Source organism: Barbus barbus (genome assembly GCF_936440315.1).
Source record: "Barbus barbus genome assembly, chromosome: 18".
Lineage (NCBI taxonomy): Eukaryota > Metazoa > Chordata > Actinopteri > Cypriniformes > Cyprinidae > Barbus > Barbus barbus.
This window is the reverse complement of record NC_136746.1, coordinates 17868524-17895151: the sequence shown is the minus strand read 5'-3', so window position 1 is coordinate 17895151 and position 26628 is coordinate 17868524. Positions and strand designations below refer to the sequence as shown.

Here is a 26628-nt window from a genome sequence, read left to right as displayed (position 1 = left end):
CTTATAAAGAGCTTGTGATGTTTGTCAGTGAACTGTTTGTCAGTGTGTCCTGAATATTTGGACATCTAAATTGCATGTAAAATATCTGATAAACAAATGATACTCGAGCTTCTCTGAAAACAAACTTGTCAAAAATATTTTAAACAATTTATCGAACATTTTATCATTTAAATCCTAACAAATGTCAAATGCATGTTTGTGCTATATTGCTTCAAAATAAATCACACTATATATGATATTTTGTTGTATAATACAAAAATATTCATACATTAAATGTGGCTTAAATGACCAAATACACTGCCATTCAAATGATTAGAGTAAGTTTTTTTTTAAATACTTTTATTCAGCAAGGATGCATTAAATTGATCAAAAGTGGATATAAAGACATGTATAATGTTACAATTGATTTCTATTTAAAGAAATGCTGTTCTTTTGAACTTTATATTCTTCAATGAATACTGAAAAAAGTGTATAATTGTCAGGGAACTGTCGTGTGTGTGTCATGTGTTCCTGCCTCTTGTGCCCATATTTGGTTTGTTTCCTGTCCTTGTTAAACGTAATCATTAGTTAATTCTTGTCTAGCCGTGTTCGTCTCGTTATCTATGATTTACCTGTGTATATTAGTCCTGTCTGTTCCGTTAAACTTTGTCTGGTCTACTCGTTACTCCCCGGTGTTCCTGTTGATGTCTGTGTCTTGCCCTGCCTTGTCTTGCCCTGCCTTGATGTCAGTAAAGAGTGTTATTTGAGTTTATATCCTCGTCTGCGTGTTCCTGGTTCCTCCCTCGTGTGTGCACCGTGACAGAAGACCAGACCAAATCAGTAAGCGGCGCCCCTTCACCTCGTTTTGTTTTTCGTTTTCACAAGTCTTGTTTTGTCGGTCCCTCGCGGCATGGAAGTCGCCACTCGTCATCCTGCCTTAGCCCGCGTCAAGTGGTCGTGGGAGTTTGGTGGGATCACCGCGAGTGCCGCGAGTCCGCTGGCCGCGAGCCCTCAAGTCAAGCCCGCCGATCGCGGGAGATATCCGCCGCTGCCCGCGGCTATCCCAAGCCTGCCGCTCACCCAAGTCCGCCGTCCGTGGGGAAAGCCAACCCACCGTCGGCGGCTTCCCCAAGTCACGCCGCCGTTCGCGGCTCACCGAGCCTGCCGTTCGCGGGAGATCACGCCGCTTTCCGCGGCTCACCGACCCCGCCGTTCGCGGGAGATCACGTCGCCGTCCGTGGGGAAAGCCCACCCACCGTCGGCGGCTCCCTTGTTCACGCCGCCGTCCGCGGCTCCCCTGTGCACGCCGCCGGTGTTGTGCCTATTTTCGACTCCCTGCCAAATTATTACCCCCCTCGTTGAAATCGCTACCTGATTGCCTAATCCTAACCCCACCCCTAATCCTAACCCCTCCCCCACACCTAACCCTAAACCTAGCTATACTAGGGGGGTAATAATCTGGCGGGGGTCAGAATTCGGCACTACACCGGTCCGCCTCTGACTCAATGCCCGCCGGTCCGCCTCTGACTCAATGCCCGCCGGATTGCCGCTGACTCAAGCCCACCGGATTGCCGCTGACTCAAGCCCACCGGATTGCCGCTGACTCAAGCCTGCCGGCCGCCGCCTCTGACCCTTTCTCCGTGGATCAGGTCCACACGTCACGGCCAGGAGAGCCGTGTTTGTTTGTTGTGCCCACAGGAACATTTTAAAAAAAACCCTTGTCTTGTCCGTGGAGACTCGTCTGGGGCAGGCGGCTCCTTGAGTTGTGGCCATGGAGGCCAGTCGCAGCCGCTTGCCCCCCCTGTCGCAGAAGTGGAGGAGGTCGCTGAGGGACCCTGTGAGGGCCCCTGACTCCTCGTCACGCCCAGAGGAAGACTCAGCTTCCTAGCCAGCCCAGGAGGGCTTCTGGTTCCTGTGGGATGTCCTGTTTGTCTGACCCTGGAGGGTTTCTGTCTTGTCGTGTTTTGTCTGTCTAGCCCCGGAGGGCTCCTGATACCCCCTGGATTCCCCATGGAAATTTTGGGGGGGGGGGGGGGGGTAGTAGAGCTCTGGGTGGAGTGGGCGGGCCGTAGGAGGCCACGGCCACGAAGACCACCCGCCATGGCTTCCTGAGCTCCCAGCTCCGCCGGGGCCTCCGTCTGTTCTGCTCTGGAGGTCCCCGTCCTGTGTTTCTGTGGATGTCTGTCCTGAGGGGCCTCCAGAGCGCCCACCCCCCCCTCCCTGATGGAACTGTTAAGGCTCGGGACGAGCCTTTCGGGAGGGGGGAGTTATGTCAGGGAACTGTCGTGTGTGTGTCATGTGTTCCTGCCTCTTGTGCCCATATTTGGTTTGTTTCCTGTCCTTGTTAAACGTAATCATTAGTTAATTCTTGTCTAGCCGTGTTCGTCTCGTTATCTATGATTTACCTGTGTATATTAGTCCTGTCTGTTCCGTTAGACTTTGTCTGGTCTACTCGTTACTCCCCGGTGTTCCTGTTGATGTCTGTGTCTTGCCCTGCCTTGTCTTGCCCTGCCTTGATGTCAGTAAAGAGTGTTATTTGAGTTTATATCCTCGTCTGCGTGTTCCTGGTTCCTCCCTCGTGTGTGCACCGTGACAATAATGGTTCCCATGGAAAATATTAAGCAGCAGAACTGTTTTCAATATTAATAATAATATGAAATATTTCTAAATCAGCATATTACAATGACTTCTAGAGAATAATGTGACACTGATAACTGGAGTAATGGCTGCTGAAAGTGTAACTTTGTTTTAAAATTAAATAAATTACATTTTAAAACATTAAAATAGACAGTTATTTTAAAATATATTAATACTATTTTACTGTATTTTATATAAATAAATGCAGCCTTGGTGAGCATACGAGACTTATTTTATAAATATCTTACCGACCCAAACTTTTGAATAGTTGTGTACTTGACAACTAATGTATGAATTTGTGATCTTTTTTTTCAGTGATATACCACGAATACCAGAAACATCACACCCTCCATTAGAATCTAGTATGTACTGAATCAAATGATTCATGAATCAATTGTGAACTCTTAAATACTGATTTTTTTTAAACGCTTGTTTTTTCTTGTCCCTCTGTAGCAGGTTCAAGTTCCTTCGAATCACAGAAGATGGAAAGACCCTCTATATCTGTTTTGTCCCCATCTAGCCCAAGTGGTCTTAGAGATGCCCCTCAGCTACTGCCTGGACAGCTGTCGGTCAGTACATACTTAAGTATGTGCATTCACAATGTTGTACTTAGAGTGTTTGTTTATTCGCTGTTTTTGTATTTATGTCTTGCAGGTGAAAATGTGGTATGATAAGGTCGGCCATCAGCTGATAGTGAACGTATTGCAGGCTATAGACCTGCCTCCCAGATCAGATGGACGACCCAGAAACCCCTATGTCAAAATGTACTTCCTGCCTGATAGAAGGTATATTAGATGTTTCCTGTGGGGTTAGTTTTAGTCAAGCAATTTGGTATTGTATCGACTACATACATGTTTTATTGTGACAACCCTGTACACTACTGTTCAAAAATGAGATTAATGTTTTTATTTAGGAAATGGCAATATTAAATTACATTATATTGATCAAAAGTGACATTTAGTGTTTCTATTCACCAAAAAAAGTAAAAAATCTGAAAAAGTTTCAACAAAATTATTAAGCAGCACAACTGCTCATTAATAATATAATAAGAAATGTTTCTTGAGCAGAAAATATAAGTGTAGAACAATTTATGAACGATCATGTGATACTGAATCTGGAGTCGTGCTACTGAAAATTCAGCTTCGCTATTACATGTGAAATCACATTTTAAAATAGCAATTATTTTTAGCAATGTATATGTCACATTGCAATAATAATAATTCAGAATATTACTATTTTGACATTGTATTTGATCAAATAAAAATCTTTAAAGAAAATCATTAAAAAAGTGTAGATCAAACAGATTTTCCAATAACTTTTTTATTTGAAGTGCATTAAGTGCATTAAGCACTTTTAATAGTTTTAATGTTCTTGTTGTAATGTTATATGTGTTTTTCTTTAGCGATAAGAGCAAGAGAAGGACGAAGACAGTAAAGAAAAGTCTGGAGCCCAAGTGGAATCAGACATTTGTGTACTCTCATGTCCATCGCCGGGATTTCAGAGAACACATGCTGGAGATGACTGTGTGGGACCAACCCAGAATACAAGAGGAGGAGAGTGACTTTCTGGGAGAAGTATGAAGCATATGTTAACTTTGTCCATGTATTTACAGCATGAATTGCTCTCTGAAAACATTCGTACAGTATCACACCTGACTGTCTGCGGTTTCTCCTCTCTTTGAACCTAGATCCTAATCGAGCTGGAGACTGCCCTGCTGGATGACAAGCCTCATTGGTACAAGCTGCAGACACATGACGTCTCTTCCATCCCACTGCCGCACCCTTCGCCATACCTGCCCCGCAGACACGGACACACAGAAACACCCACCAAAAAGCTGCAGCGTAAGTGGAAGGTCTCACAGCGGGGATGTGATCTGAAAGTGTTGAACACACTGAATCACTTTGTGTTCAAGTGCTATTTCTCTTACAGGGAGGAATTTAGTGAGAATGATTTTAATTTCATCCTGCTGTTTATTTGCAAACGCTGTGAGCTATCAGCAACTGGATATGTGTCCAATTAAAACACTCTTCTCCATCTCTTGATCATAATTTGAAAAATTACTGCTGCTGTGATCAATAGAAAATGTACACAAATATTTGTACCTTCAATTGTTCATGACTCGGTAATAGTTAATTAGCCTCATTTGGATAGAAAGCAGGTGTGTTTGCCCAAAAACGTAGCATGGCGACCTAATTTAAATATGCATGGTGCAGTAGCTTTATACAATAATATTCAAAATTTTGGGTTCGATGAGATGTTTTTGAAAGAAGTCTTTTATGCAAAGGCTGCATTTGCTTGATGAAATATACAGTAAAAACAGTAATATTGTGAAATATTTAAACAGTTTAAAATCACTATTTTCTATTTTAATGTATTTTAAAATATAATTTATTCCATTGATGGCAAACCTGAATTTTCAGCATCATTACTCTAGTCTTTAGTGTCACATGATTCTTTAGAAATTATTCAGATATGCTCATTTGGTGCTTAAAAACATTTCTTATTATTATCAATGTTGACAACATGTGGAAACCTGGATTCTTTTTTTCTGGATTCTTTAATGAATAGAAATTTGCTTGACGAATAAAAGTATTAATATTTTTTAAAAAGTCCCAAACTGACCCCAAACTTTTGAACAGTAGTGGACATTCTGCTCAGCATGTTTAGGCACCATGCAAATGCATTGGGCCCCTGGAACGTGACCCCCAAAACTCTAAACACATCCCTGATTCTGCTTAATTGTGAGTATATGAATAAGAGTTTTGCGTTTAAATACTGCTCAGTTGTGTGGCACAGTCGTTTAGTGAAATCGCCCCCTCAGTGTTTCACAGATTTTCCAAAAGCTGAAGAGGTTGTGGGCAGTTCGATTAAAATAGATGAAGTATTCCTTCACTTTCTAAGATGTTAAGTCAAGCCAGAGATATTATCATAATTTCACAATTACTAAACTATATATAAGTAGGTGAAGGACAATCATCAAACATTAGTTAAACATCAACATATCTTTTAGGTCAAGGTCTTGGAATTCATCCAGTCTCATTAATATGTTTGGCATTGTCTTGCAATATTCAAGGTTTTTCATGTCTGTTTTGTCTGTATGTTCGTGCGGAGGTATGTTTTTGAACCGTGCTGCCTGTGAGTTAGTGTGTAGGAGTGTGGCCCATGGGTACAGTGTATCCACAAGACATATTTTAGTATGCTATTTTATTGCTTGCCTAACAATGGATTATTCCAACAGTGCTTTGTGTGCATTCGTTTACGTCTATATCTCCGTGTCTGTCTGTACATCTATCCCTGTGTGTATATCTGTATCTGTGTGTGCAGGCTCGCAGCGTATTACAGAAACTGATTATGATGGTATTGGTGTAGTCCCCACAGGTGGGTGGGAGGGGCCAAGGCAATGGCAACCTTGGCACTTCTCTGTACTTTGTGCATTAGAGTACCCCAAAAGAGAGAAACAACCAATAGCAGGCCTTCCCTTCCTTTGGAAGTCACCGCTGTTGGAGACAATGCACCGATCACCGATCATGACACATTTGGCATGTTTCATTCATCCCATACTAATAAACTAACTACTTTGTACTGTTATGCACTTAAAATGAATAAAAATTGTGCTTCTTCTAAATGGGGGAGACACTAACTATCTGAAATGTGTTCTGTCTCCAGTGCTTTTCTCTGTAGTATAGTAGTTTAGACTTGCAGAATAATGCACACTATCACACATGCATGATCACAATGGGAAATTGAGGGAAAAGAAATTGTAAACTGGAGGACTGCTTCCTCTTGGTGGTGCTACACGTTTTATTTTGCTTCTGCATGGTAGAAGTTAGAAAATGGCCTGTCTTTGAGTTACAATGCCTTTGTGACATACCTTAACTTCATTCTCCAAACCATATACTGTATATACTTTTTTTTTTACAACTTAGTTACATTTACATTTTTGACAAAATATTATTACTATGATTTTAGCAATGAAGTTATATATATTAGTGGTGGTTTTATTGGGGGGGGGTCTTGTGTGAAAAACAATTTCTGTGAAAAAAAACATATCTTTAGTTTTCATTGCTTTGCTTTTTAATGAAGAAGTACATTCTTTGAAATCAATGAAAGAATGTGTTGCCACTAAACCAAGATTGTTCTGTTATGTTCTGCTTTGTTGTAAAAATATGTAAAAAATGTCAGTGTACAGAACAAATTATCAAATAACCAAAAATAGAAAAATAAATATATTGATTTGACTGATTTGACTGGTAGTGTGTGTTCACATATATATATAGGAAATTGTGCTTCCAACCTCTAAAAGCACACATTGTTCACAAATAGATATAAGGAGAATGAACAAGGTATTTTAATTATCTGGCATGTTTTGTTAGATATGGTCTAACATATTATGTCAATCATTTTATTTTTTGGATGGGTTCTAACATGGGGAATGTGGTTTGGCAAGGCCAGTGACTACATAAGCAAAATCTGTATTTTCCAGACAGGCTTTCCAAAAATTTGTCTTGACTTTTTTTTTTTTTTTTTTTTCTTGTCTTTGTGTCATCACAGCTACAGAAAATCGATCAAGAGAGAGAGAAAGAGAACGGGACAGAGACCGAGACCGAGCAACGACATTAGACGTTCCAGACCAAATCAGGCCAACTCAGTATCGCTCACGGTCTGTGTCCCCACACAGAGACGAAGAGAGCAGGGGACGGTCCCGCCCAGCCAACGTCCCTGCACAGAGGTACATCCCTACCTTTTGTTGGGATTCATTTGCCAAATAATTGTAACCTGCATTAAAACCCTGTTTTCTCTCTGTCATTCCCTCTAAGGAGTCTGGATGAGGTCCAGCACAGCCGGCGATCCCGTTCCCCAACACGCTACCACGATCGTGCCCGTGTGCAAGAGAGAGATTACATAGATGACAGGTAAATAGAAATATGCGGGCCCAAGCGAGTATGTACAAGTGTGCCTTATTGTGTGTTAAAAGAATAATCACTTCCATGTGCCTTCATTTACTTCCATAAAAATACTGTTTCTGGAACACCATTAAAATGAGTTTTTGGAAAGAGAAATGATGTTTTCGAGACTTGCTAATCTACAAAGGACTTTTCCAGAAGGTGGGTTAAAGCCAAACCACATGTGATGAGAGTTTTTGAACGGATTGAATGCCACTGAATGGTTTGTATGGATAGAGATGATCATACAGGAAAACACATCTTTTTTAACCTTTGTGTATTGTTCTGGCTTTAAAGGTTGTTACCCTTCCTCTTCTAACTCACTTACTGGTGCCCATTTTTTCTTTTGTGTTTGCTCGTTTATTGGTCTGCTTTGTTTTTTTGATAATTTTCCTATGTGTCCTCCATCTCCATGGTAATTGCAGTGAGGTCATCTTGATACACAGATCAATGCGGGGTAGAAGCGCAGAGTGTCTGCACACCCAAAGGTAAAGAAAAGGCCAGAATTGAACCACCAATCTGTAAATTATACTATTGTTGTATTCAGATTACTGTGTAAATCAATATTATTTTATTATATTAATCAGATATTAATAATATCTTGGTGTCATAAGAACTGGTAATATCATTTTCATTCCGAAAAGTATATTTTTCTTTCGCCTAGCCTGAAGTTTATTCCATTTAATTAAAACAGCGCTGAGCGTTGAAGCCAGTTTCTCTCTCCCGAACGCTTTTTGTCAAACTCTTCGCCTCTCCACTCTAATATTTCAGAGCAGCTCGTTGACAAGAAACATTACAAGAGGAACTTTCCACTTGCTTTTGGGGTACAGCCTAAAAGACGAATACCTCGCCACGACTAGCGTTTGCTTTCTGAAAATAACAATCTCATTTTGCTCAAGTGTCATTTTGACACGTTTATTTTTATTCTGTTCGTTACTGACCTCGATTAAATTCTGAGCTTGTTTGACAGGAAAAAAGATCATCTAGAATGAGGGAGTTGCCTCTGGAGTGATCTTTGCATGTTTGTGTGTGTGACCTTTGCCTTTCTTTTGCTGTTTGAGTAGACTAACCACAGTTGTGATTTTGATACATCTTTTGTTTCCATCTTGCATGCTTGCATGTTAATGCAGGGTTGACAGGAGTTCATCTGAGTACAGTAGCACTCTGCCTCCCAAGATGCCTTTATTAGTCAATGGAATTCATAAGGATATTTACAGGTAAGGCGGCCAAAGGCGAACACTTAAGCCATGGGATCCTTTCTGACTAATGAGGACTTTATAGCATCTGTGACGCTCAAACTCACTCAGATCTCCAGAACACTTTTATTATGGATTAGCTAATGCAATATCAGAATTTTTTTTTTTTTTATCATTGTCAAAGTCTGACACTTTGAAAAAGTCTTTATCACTCAACAAAACTATTAAACTTGATGTGCATGATAATGTTTGTTCATTATTTATTATTAAAAGGGAGAGTAATATTGGTTTCTCTTGAAGTGCACTTAATTGTATTGAATGTGCACTTATACTTCAAAAGTATCTTTTTAAAATATACTTGTAATACTTTTAACATATATACTTTTAAAAGAGCATATAATAATTAAAGGCTAGTTAATTATACTTAAAACTGTTTTTTTAACATGCTTAAGTACACTGTTAAAAATTATAACCTACTTATCATATTAAAAGTTTTACTTTTGAAGTAAATTTTAAATCAGTGTTTTAATAATTTGTTGTGCCTTAAAGAAGTACACTTATTTTGCTGTAACATACTGAAGCACTTGTGAAGTAGATGACTAATTTTAACTGTGGTGTGTTATTAGATATTATATTGCAACTTTTATATATTTAAATACATGATATACAAATAACATAGAAATGACTGGGTATATTATAGTTTTTCATAAATGCTTGTCAGTATATTCAGCGGTACACTTCGACCAGATTTCAAAGACAATAGAAGTGCATAAAACATTCCATATAAAGATGTACTTCAGTCCTATTTAAATGGGTTAAATAAGCACTCTAAATTTTGGCTAATTGCAGTAATATAAATTTAAACTATAACTCAATAACATAATTTTGGTCACACTTTGTATGTAACGAGGAGTCAGTGACGTTAGGATCCATGTGCAGCTTTAAACACACAGGATAATCGAATAACAAGGCAGATTGAATCAGAATAGGCAGGCGGCAGAGAATCAGTGTCCAGTAAACAGTCCAGGTCATACATGGGGAATCATACACGGGAAAAACGCTCGGAAATGTTTGCATGGCAAGACAAGACTTTATAATGAGGTAACAGCTTAAATAGATCAGAGTCAATGGGAAACACCTGTGAGTGTAATCAGCTGTGTGATCAGTGCAATCAGCTGTGTGTGGTCAGTGCAATGGATGATGGGAATTGTAGTCTGAGGTGGCATGCAACAGTAGTGTAGTGTAGTGCAAGAGTCCATGCAGTGAGCGAGTGACCTCTGGTGGTGAGCGAATGGAAGTTCATGGCCAGGATTCGTGACATTATATCTATTAACAAACCATTAACATTGACTTTTGCCTCAGTAATCTCCTAATTTGCTGCTTATTAATAGTTAGTAAGGTAGTTGATAAGTTTAGGTATTTGGTAGTATTAGGGATGTAGAATAAATGCTTTATAAGTACTAATAAACAGCCAATATGTTAATAATAGTCATGCTAATATGCAACTAGTTAATAGTGAGAATTGGTCCCTATACTGAAGTGTTACCATAATATTTTATTTAATTGTAATTAAAGTATATGAAAACATCACATTCAGTTGTTTTTAAAGATTATTTTAAAAATGATTTTAAAAATTATTATTTCTGGTATAAGTATACTAAAGTGTGCTGCTTTTTCACAAGGGTCCATAAAAACAGCATATTTGTATTTTCAACAACATCATCATATGACATGCAAACACGTAGTGTAGTATTGTAGTCATTGAGCTGGAGATTGATATACAGACAATCATGTTGGAATCTGCCACTGTTAGATGTTCAGATGGTAAGTAAATGTGAGTGCTTTCTATCTGACTGTGGTTTTCTGGTTTCTGTGGATGTTTAAAGTAGCATCTGTAATTTAAAAGATACAATTTATTTGAAGAGTTAGAAAGTAAATCAGTGTTAGCTATAAACATCTTATGGCATGTCTTAACCAGACGTGATGGGACAAGCTATTTGTCTGTCCAAACCAAGTAGGTCCGTAATTCCTGGAAAAAGCTATCCTTTAGCATTCTCTTTGGTTGTGACACAGTGTTAAACATCCAACAGGTCTGCACAGAAAACATGGTCATGTGATTATATTTTATGGGTTTTTTTGTAACTTATGTTTGCATTTGTTTGCACTTGTTGGACTTTCGTTTGTTATCAGCTTAACACTTCCTGTATGCCTTAAGTCAAAGTCACGGCTGTCTGTGGTCACTGCCACTCAACGTACAGTCACACGTCGAGTTCTTAGGTTCACAGACAAGATCACCATTAGGTAAGGGGTCGAACATGTCAACCCTAATATATATATATATATATATATATAAACAACATCAAACATGCAACAGCTCCCAAGAGCCAGCAGCTCCTCGTTCAGAAAGTTTGCAGAAAATTCAACCATTATCTCACTCACCACATTTTAGCAGCTCTCTTGACTTCCTCCACTTAAGATTTACAGGTTTGCTTTTCTTTTTATTTTGGACCTAACTTTTTTGTTCTTTGTCATCTTCCTTTTTTCCTTCTCCTTTCTCCATTGGATGGCATGTTGTGACCCTAGTGATCTACAGCCCTCTCTTGACAGGGTTAGAAGTGCTAGTACCAACTGTCTGAGACCAGGTTCTAATTCCAATTCACCTGAACGAGACAGGTACACTCTTTGTTTTGAATTGGATTATTTCAGTTTTGTTGAATTTGTCATTAATATCATTCACATAGGACACTCTCAGAACGTTACTTTGTGATGCCCTTTAAACACAACAATCACTGGGTCTTATTTACTAATGTGCATACACACATTGTTTTGTTTAAAAGCTGTGTGAGAACACAGAAATCTTCATTTTTTGGAAAGTTTTTTTTATTATTTATTTAGGACAAAATTTACAACCAACTAAAACCACATATACAAATCTTTGTTGCATTAGAGACATTAAATTAACTAAGTTAAAAAACTAAAAAAAAAAGGCTAAAAAAAAACTAAGCCTATATAAAAAAGGTTGGGGTCGTTAAAATTAAGCTCACCAAGGCTAAATTTATTTAATTAAAAATAAAAATTTGAAATATTATTATAATTTAAAATAACTATTTTCTATTTTAATATATTTTATTGTAATTATACCCTGTGATAGCGATGCTGAACTTTCAGCATCACTACTCCACTCTTCTGTATCACGCGATCCTTCAGATCATATGCGGATTCTTCTAATGATCAATGTTGCAAACAGTTTAGCTGCTTAATATTTTTGTAAGAATTGTGATACTTTTTTAAGGATCCTTTGATAAATAGAAAGTTGAAAAGAACATTTATTTATTTTGCCATGTTCTAAAAAGGTTTGTGTGGAAAGCCCTTAATTATTCTAATTATAATAATCACTAACTGCTTGCAGATTCTTTAGCTTTATTATAATTTTTTTGTAAATATGTCAAATTTAGCATGATAATTTTTCTGAGGACATACTGTAAAATAAGACTTGCAGTATATGCAAGTATTAGTAAATAAAACCCAGTGTGTCTATGTTAATGTTAATGTCAAAGTAACATACCACCATTGGGTCACCCACTTTGCACTGCTCTGTTAGCGTCCAATGACTCTTATGGCCTGACAGTTCTGTTTCGCGTCTTTGATAGAGAGCATATATCCAACCACTGTAGCTGGAGAAGTGTCAAAAATGAGTCCCCTGAATCTGTGCATCTTATATGTTTGACATGACCATTGTCACAGTCTCTATATTGACTTCCCGTGTTTCTTCCATCTCCACTTTGAACTCTTTCGGTGTTTGGGGATCACACACGCACACACTCATGCAGGAGCACCCAGTCTCTGCCCCGTACCAGACCCACGAGCCCCAGGATCCTAATTCAGCATGCCTCCCCAGAAGACGACAGGTATCCCTCCTGTCCTCCAGTCCTATTGCTAAACCTCTCTGCTCTTCTAACCTGTCCGTCTCCCCTCTGCCATGGGACTAGATAGTGGATGTAGCTAACCCCCCAGCCTTCTGTAGCTTCTGACCCATAGCTTGTTGTGACCCGGCCCCATGATTTTAATGCTCTACAATGTGATCGTCAGTGTGTTTTGTAGATTTTCAGCAGCTTAGTAGCTTTAAAAATGTGGTGAATTGTGGCTTTTGTGCTGTGATGTGTAGTGTGCTGTGTTACCCTGGATTTCACAAGGTTGTATTTTAGTCCTTTTTATCTAAACTTCTTTATTCTGTTGATACTATCTTCTAAAGATGTACTATCTTCCAACAGTTTTACAGACTCCCACTTAACAGTGGCCCCAAAAAGTATCTTAACACTAAAATGTATGAATATCTTTGCATTATATAACAAAATATCAAACCAACTGAGATATAATTTGAAGTTAAAATACCACAAGAACACTTTTCAGGCAAAACATTTCACACAGATAAGTAAAATAATTGGTTTGCAGATGCAAATGCTGTGATATTCAGACATTTTGTGTCCAAATACATTTTGGGGGCACTGCATGTGTCTTGACTTATTTTTCTCTGTATTCAACTGAAATTGTAATGATTTCAGGGGTTTCGTTTTTAAAGTTTTTGGGTATGAACGTCACATATGTCATATGTGACCCCTGACGCATAAGAGTCAAGTGTCTGTGTTCCATATCATACACAGTTTGTCTCGTATATGTCTTAATTACTGTACATGTTATTGTATATTTTAGCCACTTAACCAAAGTCTAATGAAATGATGTTTCATTAACATCAGCCCATACTGTCATTGTGTGTCTATGTGTCCATGCCACTCATATGTGTTTGACCTGATCTTATGAATCAGCTGGGTTTTGGAGGCTATGTTCCCCGCTCAGGAGACAGTACACCACCTCAGTGCAAAGCCAGACGCACAGAGGTACACACACACACACACACACAGGAAGAGCTCTAGTGCACATATGCCAGTAACATGTCCATCTCCATCGTGGTATTTTATTAGACATAAGTTTCACTTAATGTCCGTCCAGTCCTGAGTGAATCCACTCCTCATTCTTTTATTTTTTGTCTCGCCTCGATCATTTCCATGTTGCAGGCAGTCGAGAAATCTGGACAAGCCTAGCTGTCAGAAACTTGGCAAGAAAATATCTGACAGCGAGCGGTAAGACTTATCAAACCATGTCATTTCACGTCACATTTGCATTGCCTGTTGATTGTACCTTAAGTCCTGTGTGTCCTGTTTTAGACACAAATAACATTTGTTTCACACTGGATAGAACTTGATAAACTATAAAAAGATAAAACTATACAAAGATTGGATTTGTATAGTGTTTTTGATAAATGATGAATAATCTTTGTTCAGTTGTTCCTGATCATTTCTAGATTTTATAAAAGGGCCCAAAATTAAAACATTGCCAAAGCTCCAAATGTAAGTAAAAATTTACTTTCATGAGTAATTAAATTGGTTTAATAAAAGAGTTACTCACCAATTTCTCATAATTTATGAAAAATAACCAAAATGTTTCAATTAAAATTAGGAAAGCAATGTAAATTTTTTTGCTGAGTGATGGGACTAATTCATCATAAATGACAAAAGACCTGTAGAAAAGTAGGAAATATTGAAAACAAATATTTTTTCAAATAAAATTATTAATGGCTGGGAAGAAAATTTATGACCAGTACATTTTCTCAAATCACCCAGCATTAGAAGTTATGGCAAATGTTAAATTTGGACCTTGTTATATATTATATATTGTAGTATATTATACTGTATACTACACCTTGCATATATTTTTATATGGGTTATTGAACTTTTACAGGGAAGTGCTGCACTGGCTTCATTCACAAACATATTTGTTTCTTCACACATTCACACTTTATTTCTAACTCTGTTTTTGCAAGTACTTCGTTGGCTTTTTCTCCATTTTTTTCCCCCTACGGTTTGTCACATTGATTTTATTTTTCCTTTATTCCTTTATTCTGTCTTGTATGTTGCTATTCACACTGGCCTGCAGCATTCAGCCAACCTCCATTCTAAAGGGCTCGCGCAGGAAGAGGGTATCGCTGCCTCCATTGGGTAAGGTGACCCGTTAGTGGGTCAACCCCAGGCTCACCCCAAATGGAAAGGTGCTGACCCTGATTTGGGCTGAGAAGCCTCGCTGTGCCTAACCCATCCTACACAAAAATTGCTATAATCTCTGCTGCTTTTGCTTTTTTCTCTCAAATGCTTTTCATACTGAAAATCCACCTGTCCTAATCACATACCCACATCTTTCTGTGTTTACCGCTCTTTCACAGTTTAATGCGATTTTCTTCACTGGTTTCATACCCACCACTCTTGTACTTGTTTTGCTTTCCTAATGGCTCTTAGCGATAATACATATCTGATGTGATTAATAATGTACCCCAAGTATGCAGACATTGGTCCGATCAAGATATGGTGGTCTTTTAGTGAAAATGTATAGTACTTCTTGATGCTGTTTGTTCAAACAGTAGTTTGCACTTTGGTCTACACTGGTTTTTCGATAATGAGTTTACGATATTGACAGCCTTTGTACAAGATAAAATCATAAGATAAAGTTTCCATCACTCTTTTTGTTTCTCTCTTTCTCTCTCTCTCTCTCTCTCTCTCTCTCTTTCTCTCCTTAATTTTGTCTCCTCCATCAGGGTGCAGCCACACTCCAGCCCCGCATTTTCCTCATCAACAGCGGCCCCTTCTTCGACACGCAAGGTCAGACAGCTTCCCCAAGTCCCTGCCAAAAGCAGCAGTGTAGAGCAAGGTACAGTCATTGTCTGCTGACTTGTACTGGTTACTTTTCCAAATGTTCTTTGAGTAAAAATGGAAAATGTGAAATGATGAGCATCATTTTGTTGTGTATCTTGTACGTATTAGCTCTTGCTTCAGAGGAGCGAACGCGGCAAATGAAAGTACGTACCTTCCGAACACCAGCTCCCTCCAGTACCAGCCAGGATCTGGAGAGGACGCTCAATAATAAAAGAGAGGTGAGTGCCATTTGTTCTCTCTCAGATTAGAATTCATTTACACTACCATTCACTACCATTTTTTTTAAAGAGAGAGAAAAATGTCATAAAATCAACAAGGCTGCATTTATTTGATCAATAGTACAGTAAAAATTATTATGTTTTTTTAAATATTACAATTTTAAATAATTGTTTTCTAATTTTAGAATGTCATTTATTCCTGTAATGGCAAGTCTTCAGTGTCACATGATCCTTCAGAAATCATTCTAATATGCTGATTTAGTACTCAAGAAACAGTAATGTAATGCCTGTTTTTGTGGAAACCATGAAACATGTTTATTTTTCATGATTCTTTGATGAATATAAAGTTCAGAAGAACAGCATTTATTTGAAATATAAATCTTTTGTAACATAAATGTCTTTACTGTCACTTTTGATCCATTTAATGCATTCTTGCTGAATTAAAGTGTTGCTAAAAAAATTAACCTATAAAATTGCACTGACTGCAAACCTTTTGAATGGTAGAGTATTATCCCATCCAAACTCATTCAAACTGTTTTAAAAGTCTATTTAAATTATGTATGCTTTCATTTTTTGTGCATTTCATTCCACTATCTTTATAAGGAGCAGCGACGGAGCTGTGACAATGTGTCCCATAAGTCCTCAGACAGTGATGTCAGTGACGTGTCAGCCATCTCTCGCGCCAGCAGTGCCTCGCGGATCAGTAGCACCAGCTACATGTCCATTCAATCAGAACGACCCAGGGGTCATATTAGGTGAGATGCATGGTGTAGCATCACTCTGGACTGCTGGATTAGATTTGTGAATTTGAATAATATTTTGATTATCACTTGTTAGAGATCAGTTTGTAAATGAAATGTCATGTAATCATGCTTTTTATTATCTCTTTATTTTACGTGGGTAAAAATCTGTTCAAAAATTCCTTGCACTTCTGCTAAGAATGTTCTATGGAGTGCATATTAGTGGTAATAAGGGTCAATAACAATAGATAGAATCAAGAGAGTTACAAAACCACAGATTTATCTTTATGATGCCTCCATTTCTGTAATAAAGAGGTCATTTTCAACTTAATTTTACCCCTTGAAGTCCACTTATAATTGTTTTCTTGAACAAACAGTCGCAAATCAGTTTCAGACAATCATTTTTCACCTTCTTTCTCTCATTTTTGCTGTACCTATACTGAATAAATGTTCACTTATAAATGTGGTGATCGATAATGTAAACATAATGGTTAGTTTCCTTACATTTGTGTTGTAAACATGGAGTATATTTACTAATTAATGAAAAAAGATTTTATATTTTTTCAATGTCTTATTTAAATTGTAACTATTTCTGTTGTTGCTGTATTTAAAAAAAAAAAATACAACAACCCTAAACATTTGAACAGTAGTGTACATTGTTAATCAAACACTTTTTTATCAAAATAGCAAAGACTAAATCTGTTTTCCATTATCCCTTTAAATGATACTCCGTCTCAGTCTTTTCCATGATAGCGTCATTCTCAGATTTTTATGATTTTCGGTAAATTCAAGTTGAGGGAAGTGAAAAAAAGCACACAATAATCAAATGCAGAGGGTCGTATTAACGTCAGAATAGTCATTTTCCATTTGTCATTTGGGTTACTGAGAGTCTTATTTTTCTCCCCACACCAGCCGTCATATTCATCCATCCAGCCACAGCATGCTGAAGAGTACGAGCGTTAGTGGGGAAATCTACACACTGGAGCGTACGGATGGCAGTCAGTCAGACACCGCTCTGGGAACACTGGGAGCAGGAGGGAAAAAGCGCAGATCCAGCCTTAGCGCACGTGTAGTCGCCATCGTGGGCATTCCCTCCCGCCGCAGCAGGAGCACCTCTCAGCTCAGTCAGACAGGTCAGACACTTCCAGCCAATCATATACTTGCACCTTGAAGGGTCCCTTTTGGTTTTTTAGTTCAAAGCTAAGATTTCTATGCAACAATGGCATATAGCTCGGACAATGATATAGATTAGGTATTGTACCTAATAAAATAAAGTAATAAATAAATAATAAAACCGAGACATGCTGCTCGCTGCTTCACATACCATATAGGGCCTTTGACGAGGACTTTTGTCCCATTAAAGCTAGTTTAGATATCACTGTCTGCTGAAGTGAAATTGTTTCCTAATGCGGACAGTGGTAGGGTTAGAATTCTGTTTTAAATATAACTTTTATACTTTTTTAAACACCAGAGAAGAGATAGAGGATGCCAATGAGTTTCATTGGCTTAGTTAGTGTAGCCCGATGTGCCCTCTACTGGTGTTGATGCTAAAATCAGCTATTATTATGGCCAGAAATGCTTTGGTAACAATGAAAAGATATTCAACTGAATGACATTAGTGTCATCCGGGCCAAAAGCAGTAGGGAATCATCACCAAAATGGAGACTGACAAATTATAATAAGCAATTTCTTTAAAACTGTCCTTTTCATCAGTTCAGACCATTTGCTAAGACCGTTGGATTTCTTTTTTCAGTCTTCCTGCTTTACTTAGATTGCTATCTCTTATCAGTGTTTCCTCTTTTTCCGCGGTCATCATTGTCTAGTGGATCTGTGTATCAGGTCTCTCTACCCTGTTTCACTTCTTAAAGTAGCATGTGTCTTCAGTCTGTTAAAGTGTGGGAGCTGAAAGCTGAGGCTGGAAATATGAATGGCAACATGTTAGCACTGGCAGAAGTTCATTGTGTCAGGTGCAGATCAACCCTGAATTCCTATCAGATGTAATGTAGATAAATGCCTTTGAAGTTGGATCTGATATCCTCTAAAATTTCATATTTTAAGCACTGTCTGTTTATATAAATGGACTGCTGAAAAAAGAAACAAATTCAAAAAGGATGGCAAAAGAAGTTTTTTTGGAACCGCTGTCTGCCAAGCGCCTGGATAATATCTTAAAAGGCCCATCAGATGATAAATCAGAAAGAGTTGCAAAGCTGCGATAAATCAGCATTTTAAAGAGCTCCGCTGCTCTGTAGCAGCTGTTCCATGCTCTGCCCACTGCACCAGCATCATCCATTCACAACCATAGCCAAAACTAAAAATAAGATTACCGTAACACTTTCTAAATCTGTTTACATGATTTAAAGCATTAGGTATTAAGAAATAACAAACAACAATTCTTTTAAAGCATGTACTAGTTTTAGTTCATGGTAATTTATGCATAATTGCATATACTAACATATTTCAATTTTATGTATTGCATAAACATGAATTAACAGTATATTTACAATACCATTCAAAAGTTTACTGTTGGTCAGTTTGTTTTACACTCACCAAGACTACATTTATTTAATTAAAATAGTCAAAACTAATATTTGAATGTATAATTTATTCCTTTAATGGCAAAGCTGAATTTTCAGCAGCTATTATTACATGATCCTTCAGAAAACATTCTAATATGCTGATGGTTGTGCTGCTTAAAATTCTTAATGGATTAAAATGTATTTTTTTTATATAAAAATTAATTTTGTTGACATTTTTCAGGATTCTTCGATTAAATAGATTAGATTCTTTTCAGGATTTATTTGAATGCTGTCTGTCTTACCCTGAAATTGGTGAACAGTAGTGAATAAATGATCATTAACCTAGATTAAGAAATGCTGTAAAAATTGTTGTTATTGTTAGTTGATGGTTCATTTTACCTAATGCATTAATTGATGTTAACAAATAGAATCTTTATACAAAATGTTACCTGGATTACTAACCGTTTTAAAACATTATCCATTAAACATTTGTTTAATTGTCAACACTGTTTTGTCAAAAAAATCTTAAAAGTGAAACAGGCCAATGATGACATTTATTATTTAAATAGGGGAATGAACAATGATGACAGTGACATTGACTGCATATGACAGCGACACCCAGTGTTCATATTATGCATTTAATTTATTTCACAATAACATCTTTAGTTATTTTCTGCTCTGATTCCTCAAATAATATCAGAGCCATGCAAGTCTGTTGTTAATGACAATCCTTGGACATTTTTTTTTTGTCTGTAAATTTTGTCAGAATAAGCCATTGATGGTGGTTTGATGAAAGTGAACATGATGAGTGAAGAGATTAATCTCTCTGCTACATTTTTTACTCAAACAACTGGGATGATAGCACCTCTGGGAGCCACCTCAGTGGTTGACATTTTCAAAGGATCTGTAATCCATCAAAAAGGCCATAAATAGTACGGATGGTGCCCCATGACATCCACCAGGAGATGTTACACTCACCAGGGGTGAAGAGCTTCGTATTAGATCGCAATATTTTCTCCTGAGTGACGGCTGTAAGAATAGCACACAAACATCTGGGCATACACGTGAATATAAAACCTTGCAAAAATCAAAGCAAGTATGTTCTCTTATAAAAAAGAGAACATTTGTTTGTATTAGACCTGCAATAATTCAAAAGAAGCCTTCTTTATGGTATCATTGTACTGATAGTAATCACAAAAATTCCCAATTCAAAATAATCCAACTTAATTATCTTAATTATGATTATTAATTATTTTAACCTTTTGACAGTCCTAGTATTTTCATTTTAGGTTTCTGTTTTGTAGGTCTTACAGATTCTGTACGCCTGTCCCCCTGATGAAAGCCCTGTGTATTGTTATACTGTTTTTCTTCCATCCACAGAAGCAGGCAACAAGAAAGCAAAGGGCTCCAGTCAGATCCAGCGCAGTCAGGAGACGGGAATGGCAGTGGAGTATCCCCGCAACGTCATGGCTCGCCAAGCCAGCCGAGAGTCCACTGATGGCAGCATGAACAGTTACAGCTCTGAGGGCAAGTTAGTATCCAGAGCAGAGTAAACCCATTTTTTTTTTTTTTGCATACAATCAACTTTGCAGTTCTAAATAATACACACACATACACACACACATATATATATATATGTTGAACGGTAGCATACAGTGTGTATTATGATGTATAATGTAACCCCATCCTAATTTCTGCGATTTTACTTGAAGCTGAACTGCTTTCACACTCCTTTAAAATGTCTTGTCTCTGGTGTTTTTAGGCATTCGCTGCAAACCCATCACTCATACATAAGTGGTCTCTCAACAGGCTGTGTGTCATGTTCATATGAGCTTCTCTTCTAGATTTATTTGGAAAAACCATAAGGATAAACTAATAGAAACAGTCTGATTTACAGAGCTAATGCTGTGTCCACTACTTTCTCAGCTCCATTTTTGGAGCCAGATGGCAAACTGTACTCCCCTATAATAATTAAAATATCCATCATCTTCTGAGAGGGGTCTTGGCAGGGTCTGTAGCTCCACAGAGAACGGCAGCCGCGCTTGCCTTTATGGCTTCAGAGCAGCGGTCGGTCGCTGTGTCACGTCACAGATTGTGACTCTGTGACTCTGTGATTTAAAGCTTATTTCACGTTAACGCATTTTAAATAGTCTGAAATCACACAAGGCTGTTCATATGGTAGCACGACACGGGCTGGCACGTCCCTCAGACATTCCTGCTGGAGTTAGGTCATGGAAATTGCGCTGGTCTCAAAGGAATTATTGAGTGTATTAAGAACAGCCTTAACGCAGGACGGGGTTTACATACCATACACAGCTCAAGTCTGCTGCTGGAGGAGATGGGCTGCATTTCACTAGCTTCTGAACTCAATATGAGGGCAGTAGGCTCACTCTGGAATAGCAGATTTCATCCAAATAAACTAATTGTTTTATAGGTTCTTGTTTGTTTTCATATGTTGGTATCTACTGTACAAAGATTTGTTTTTTAATATCTATTGATTTATGACAAAAAGTATTTAAGAACAGCTGAAGATAACAAGAAATGTACCGTAATTGCTGCCTTACAGTTGATATCTATCTATTAATTTGTCTGATAACCTGTGTATGTCTCAGTCTGATCTTCTCAGGGATGAGGTTAGGGGCTGATAGCCAGTTCAGTGACTTCCTAGATGGTCTTGGCCCTGCTCAGTTGGTGGGTAGACAAACACTTGCCACACCTGCTATGGGTAAGAAAACATCTTCATATATGTACTGACTAAAGTCTATCTCAGTTGAATTTTATGCCATGGATAACTTTAAAACCCTTTGTTTTTTGTTTTATAGGAGATGTTCAGATTGGACTGATGGACAAGAAAGGGCAGCTGGAGGTGGAGGTTATCAGGGCCCGTGGTCTTACACCTAAACCAGGTTCCAAATCGCTGCCGGGTGAGAGTGTGCCAAAAACACAATTTTCATTAGCAGTGTATAAAAGTGAATCTAGATCAAGGATTCATTATACAGTATGTATTCTACTCATTATGTAAACACTGGTATTTGTATGAGTAATGAGTAAATTAATCAGTTTTAAGTGCACCGATTTTTTTTTTATGTAAGCATGTAACCATTTATGACCATTCATAAATGGTCAGTAAGATTTAATATAGAATTAATACTTTTATACAGCAAGGACGCATTGATCAAAGGTAACTGTAAATACATTTACATCATGTGAAACTGAAAACTAGAATATAAATATATTATATATTACATCCCATAAATTTGATAATTAATACATTGTACTAATTGTAAATATGACATGTGCCACCACCAGGCACTATAACTGCCTGAACAACCCTAGTTGAGCACTACGTCTGCTCTTCACAGCTCCCTATGTCAAGGTCTATTTGCTGGAAAACGGAGCGTGCAAAGCCAAAAAGAAAACCAAGATTGCACGGAAAACGCTCGATCCCTTGTATCAGCAATCACTGCTGTTTGAGGAAAGTCCACAGGGTAAAGTTCTCCAGGTAAGAAGCAAATTTAATTTGTTTGTTTTTAATATGCCTCCAAAGTCCAACATTTGTGCGTACTGACGACCGAATGTGTCTTCAGGTAATAGTCTGGGGAGATTACGGCCGCATGGACCACAAATGTTTCATGGGAGTCACCCAGATTCTTTTAGAGGAGCTGGATCTTTCTAGCACAGTGATCAGTTGGTACAAACTGTTTCCCCCTTCATCATTGGTCGACCCGACGTTAGCTCCTCTCACTCGTCGCGCTTCCCAGACCTCGCTGGACTTTTCAGGGCCGCCGGGCATCAGGTCCTAGTGAACGGACAGGAAACGCATGACCCAGTGGACCAAGGACCCGAGGCAACAATCAGAACCAGAGCGGCAGATAAAGAGACAGATGGACAGAATCATGATCAAAGCTTTGCTGAAGCCTGACAATCACTTCTCTCTTTTACTTTTGATCTTTGGGTTGTAGAGATTTCCTTTGATCCACTCTGCTCCTTTACTGCATGTTTTGTTGCTGAGATGACAATTTGACCCGAATAACAAAAGAGAAGGAAGGGAGAGGCGCCCGAAACGTCTGACAGGAAGCGGAGCCCACAGTGGCGCCGGTAGCCTAGATTGCTCTGGTCAGTCAGCGCATTTATTTTCTCATGTGTTGGCGAGAGTGAGAGGACAGCACTGCCCCTCCTCTATATTGCACTTTCAGGAAGTCCCTCTGCTGAAAGACCAGAGGTCGAGGGTTAAAGGTCAAGATTTAGTCTTCTCAGAGAGTTTCCTCTCTGCATCACGGATGCTGCATCCAAGGCCCCGCCGTGTGCCGGTCTGGCACGAACTCAGACTCAGATTGTGTGACTGTGGTGTGTGTGTGAGTGTGTGTGAGAGAGTGTGCGTTTGTGTTTAAGAAGGCAGGGAGACGCTGTTTACAGCAGTCGCCACCGACTGCTTTGCCTTTTCACGTTAATGTTGATTTGGTAAATAGGCACACTTTGTAGAATGTGAAAACATGCTTCATGTTTTCTGACATTTGTGTCATGCGAGCTTCACGGAAGACACAAAACCACTTGTATTCGATTCACCGGGACTGTATGAAGCTGCCACTATCATTTAACAGGAAACATTTGCTCACTAACACGTTCGATTTCCAGGTTTCACGCGATCACAAATCATATCTTACAGGCATTTCTGAGCACTTTTAATTCTATTCCGTTTGGTAAAGGACCTGTACATACCGATATTCAATTTTCTACCCAACTAGAGTTGACATTATTTTAATGCAAGCACAAATGCTTGATTTTTGAACAAAAAAGAGAAAAAGTTCAAGCTTTTGGGGATTAAAAGTAATACAAAAAAGAGGCCAAAATCGGAAGCTTCCTATTTTTAGCAGTTTGTCATCAGTTTAGTTGATTATAAAACCAATCTCACAGATCCCCCCTGAGCATTCTGAATGTGACAGTGAGACGTTCCAACAAGGGGAACAGACGCCACCAACGAGGGCAACAGCATGAATCTGGAACTGTTCCAAGTTGCATGCACATTTTGTAAAACAAGACAGATGAGAAAAAAAGAGACTACAATAAGTGTGTGTTAGTTCCACAAACTGTAGGCCAGCTTGTATGTTGCATGTACTTGTACAGTTTGCTTGTACTTGATATAAATAGATTATCAAATAAAACGAAGCCATTCATTCCATGTGTGGGCATTTGGCCAGGTTCAGCCATACACACAGGCCTTATTTTGGGGCTGAATGTCTATAAGAATTTTTGAATTGTTTGATTTCCTTTTCCTTTTTTTAAACCCTGGATGGATAAATAAGTGCTGTACTGTAGTACTGAGCAAACACAAGGCCCTATTTTATTGAAGATGTTGGTGTTCACTGTAGTCTGTACTACTGTGGGGCTAAAACTAAGGTAGATAATCTGTATAAAACTAGAGCTATCTGTATATGGAATATAATTATGAAAATCACAATGACTTAGAGATATATCGATATTGAAACAGAGTGTATCAAGTAAACATCACTTACGTACATGCATATATTGTAAATATGAGTCTGCAAAGAAGTTTACTTATATTTACAAAGCGGCCCCATTCAAGTTAATGGATCAGTGCTCTGTCTCTTGGTTCTGCTGTGCGGAAGAAGGGATGCCTCCAAAGTTTTATTTTAGTGATGCCCAATCTGACGAGAGAAATTTGGACCTCTATCGACCTGTTGCATTACCATAAATGCTGACGAATCCTCGTTTCAATGAGAAGTTTACTTTATATGCCTGGTTACGGCAGACTTATTTACTTTGTCAGTATTATTCAAGGATACTGATTGTTTACAGTTTGTGTGTTCCACTGAAACAAAAATTGAAAGTATTCACTGCAACATTTCTTGTTTGTACAGCAGACGTGGCTCAAATAATGTGTATGTTTTATATTCAAGAGTTCATTTTTATTATTTACAAATAAAAGACTGTGTGGAAGAAAATGTGTTTACTGATATTTTTTAATTAAATGTTTTGCTTTTTTAAATACGTGTTACAAGCTTTTTCATTTTATTTTACATTTATAATCTATTATAATTTAAAAGGTGTAAGAATATTCGTGCATGCACTAAATATTTTAACAATTGAAAATGGTAAATTATTAATGATTTTACATTTTGCCCATGCCCACAAACCAAATCAAGGTCTGTCCAGTAGCGTCCTGTCCACCAATGCATCATACTCTAGCTAATCATAATTCAATCTCTCCACCGCGTGGGGACAAATAGCATTACACCGTTCCTTTCTTTTGTTTAGGGTTTATTTTATTTATTTACAGTTGTGCAAGGTCACTGTTTAACAACTGCTAAAAATACTACTTCTATCAGTGCTTCAGATTTCTGGAAATGTGACAGACTGTGTTGTGTGTTTATATAACCAGTGAGCAGCTGTTCTTATGCCTAATTCAGTTATGTAGCTGATTGTAATTTAATGTCTGTTCAGGTGAGCAATAAAAGTAGCCATTCTGAAGACTAGTGAAACGTGACCTTAAAGAAAGATGCTCTAAATTACTTGTATAATGTTATGTTTTTATTATTAGTAATAATAGATTTGGTGTTACTCCAAATTTTTATTCAGCGTAACACTCACTGCTCCTATTGTAACGCTGGTGCACTGGTCAGTGACACACAACAGGAACTGATATCAGGCCATAATATTACACAGACCACCACTGAAAATGAAATCGAGCAGCGGCATGTCAGGAAATCATGACGCCATTGTACAGTTAGTTGGACTGTAATAAAACAGTGGTTTTTTTCATGAACCAAATCATAAATTTAAAACTGAAATCAAAAACAGACCATGATGTTAAACAGAGTAATGAGGCAAGGCACTATCCAAAAAAATGGGGTACAAAAGCTGTCGCTGGTGTGGTATCCTTTCGTAAGGATTTCATATTTCCTTCAAAATGTGATTAGTACCTTCAAAGGGTGCATATTCTGAGATTTAAAAGGCTTCTGAGATTTTACACAAAGGTTATAAATAGAAATGACAGAGACAGAAAATGAAGACATGAAAGTGCAAACAATGAAAGGCTTTAAAAAATTTAAATAACAAAAGAGCAGGTATAAATAAAATTCATTTTGTATGCATAAGGTAAGAAGGGGAATTGGATGAATGTACAGTATTTATAAAATACATTTGCTTAACTACACTAGTGTTATTTTAAAATTATTTATATATTTATTAATATGTTGAAGCTTTCATTTTTATATTTCAGTTTTCATTTTAATTTTAGTTTACATTTTAGTCATTTTTCTTCAATTTAAACTAATTTATTTCAGTTTTCTGGTTTTTAACTAATTTTTTCATGTTAAATTTTTCACTTTGATTACAAACATGGCCTATAGGAGCAAGGCACTCTCAATGCCCTTGATATATATATATATATATATATATATATTTTTTTTTTTAGTTTTTTGGAGAAAGAAAGGGTCAAGAATGTCAGCAGCTGGAAACCAGGTGTGTTTTTGAGACAAGACCTATTTTGGTCTACCGTGTACTGCAGATGGCCCACCTGATGCCGAGAATGTGGACAACACAAGCCGTACCATCGTTCGAGTCCAACAATGTGCGAGCGGTTGAATCTGAACGGCTTTAACAGGAAGAAATAAAAAA

General features: G+C 37.9%; 1 pseudogene across 1 annotated transcript in view; it reads left to right on the top strand.

Moving 5' to 3' along the window:
• LOC306884680 (regulating synaptic membrane exocytosis protein 1-like) overlaps window positions 1–24946 on the top strand; it is a 74285-nt pseudogene extending 49339 nt beyond the window's left edge. Inside the window, exons 10-34 of the transcript in view lie at window positions 2932–2978; window positions 3070–3185; window positions 3271–3401; window positions 4019–4190; window positions 4304–4457; window positions 5941–5994; window positions 7168–7345; window positions 7434–7529; window positions 7985–8047; window positions 8699–8776; window positions 10946–11056; window positions 11339–11428; window positions 12586–12663; window positions 13579–13650; window positions 13828–13893; window positions 14747–14858; window positions 15399–15511; window positions 15625–15734; window positions 16329–16489; window positions 17387–17607; window positions 20371–20521; window positions 21603–21715; window positions 21813–21914; window positions 22353–22492; window positions 22578–24946. The product of the transcript in view is annotated as a regulating synaptic membrane exocytosis protein 1-like (transcript). The remainder of the gene's footprint in view (window positions 1–2931; window positions 2979–3069; window positions 3186–3270; window positions 3402–4018; window positions 4191–4303; window positions 4458–5940; window positions 5995–7167; window positions 7346–7433; window positions 7530–7984; window positions 8048–8698; window positions 8777–10945; window positions 11057–11338; window positions 11429–12585; window positions 12664–13578; window positions 13651–13827; window positions 13894–14746; window positions 14859–15398; window positions 15512–15624; window positions 15735–16328; window positions 16490–17386; window positions 17608–20370; window positions 20522–21602; window positions 21716–21812; window positions 21915–22352; window positions 22493–22577) is intronic.
• The last annotated feature ends 1682 nt before the right edge of the window (window positions 24947–26628 follow it).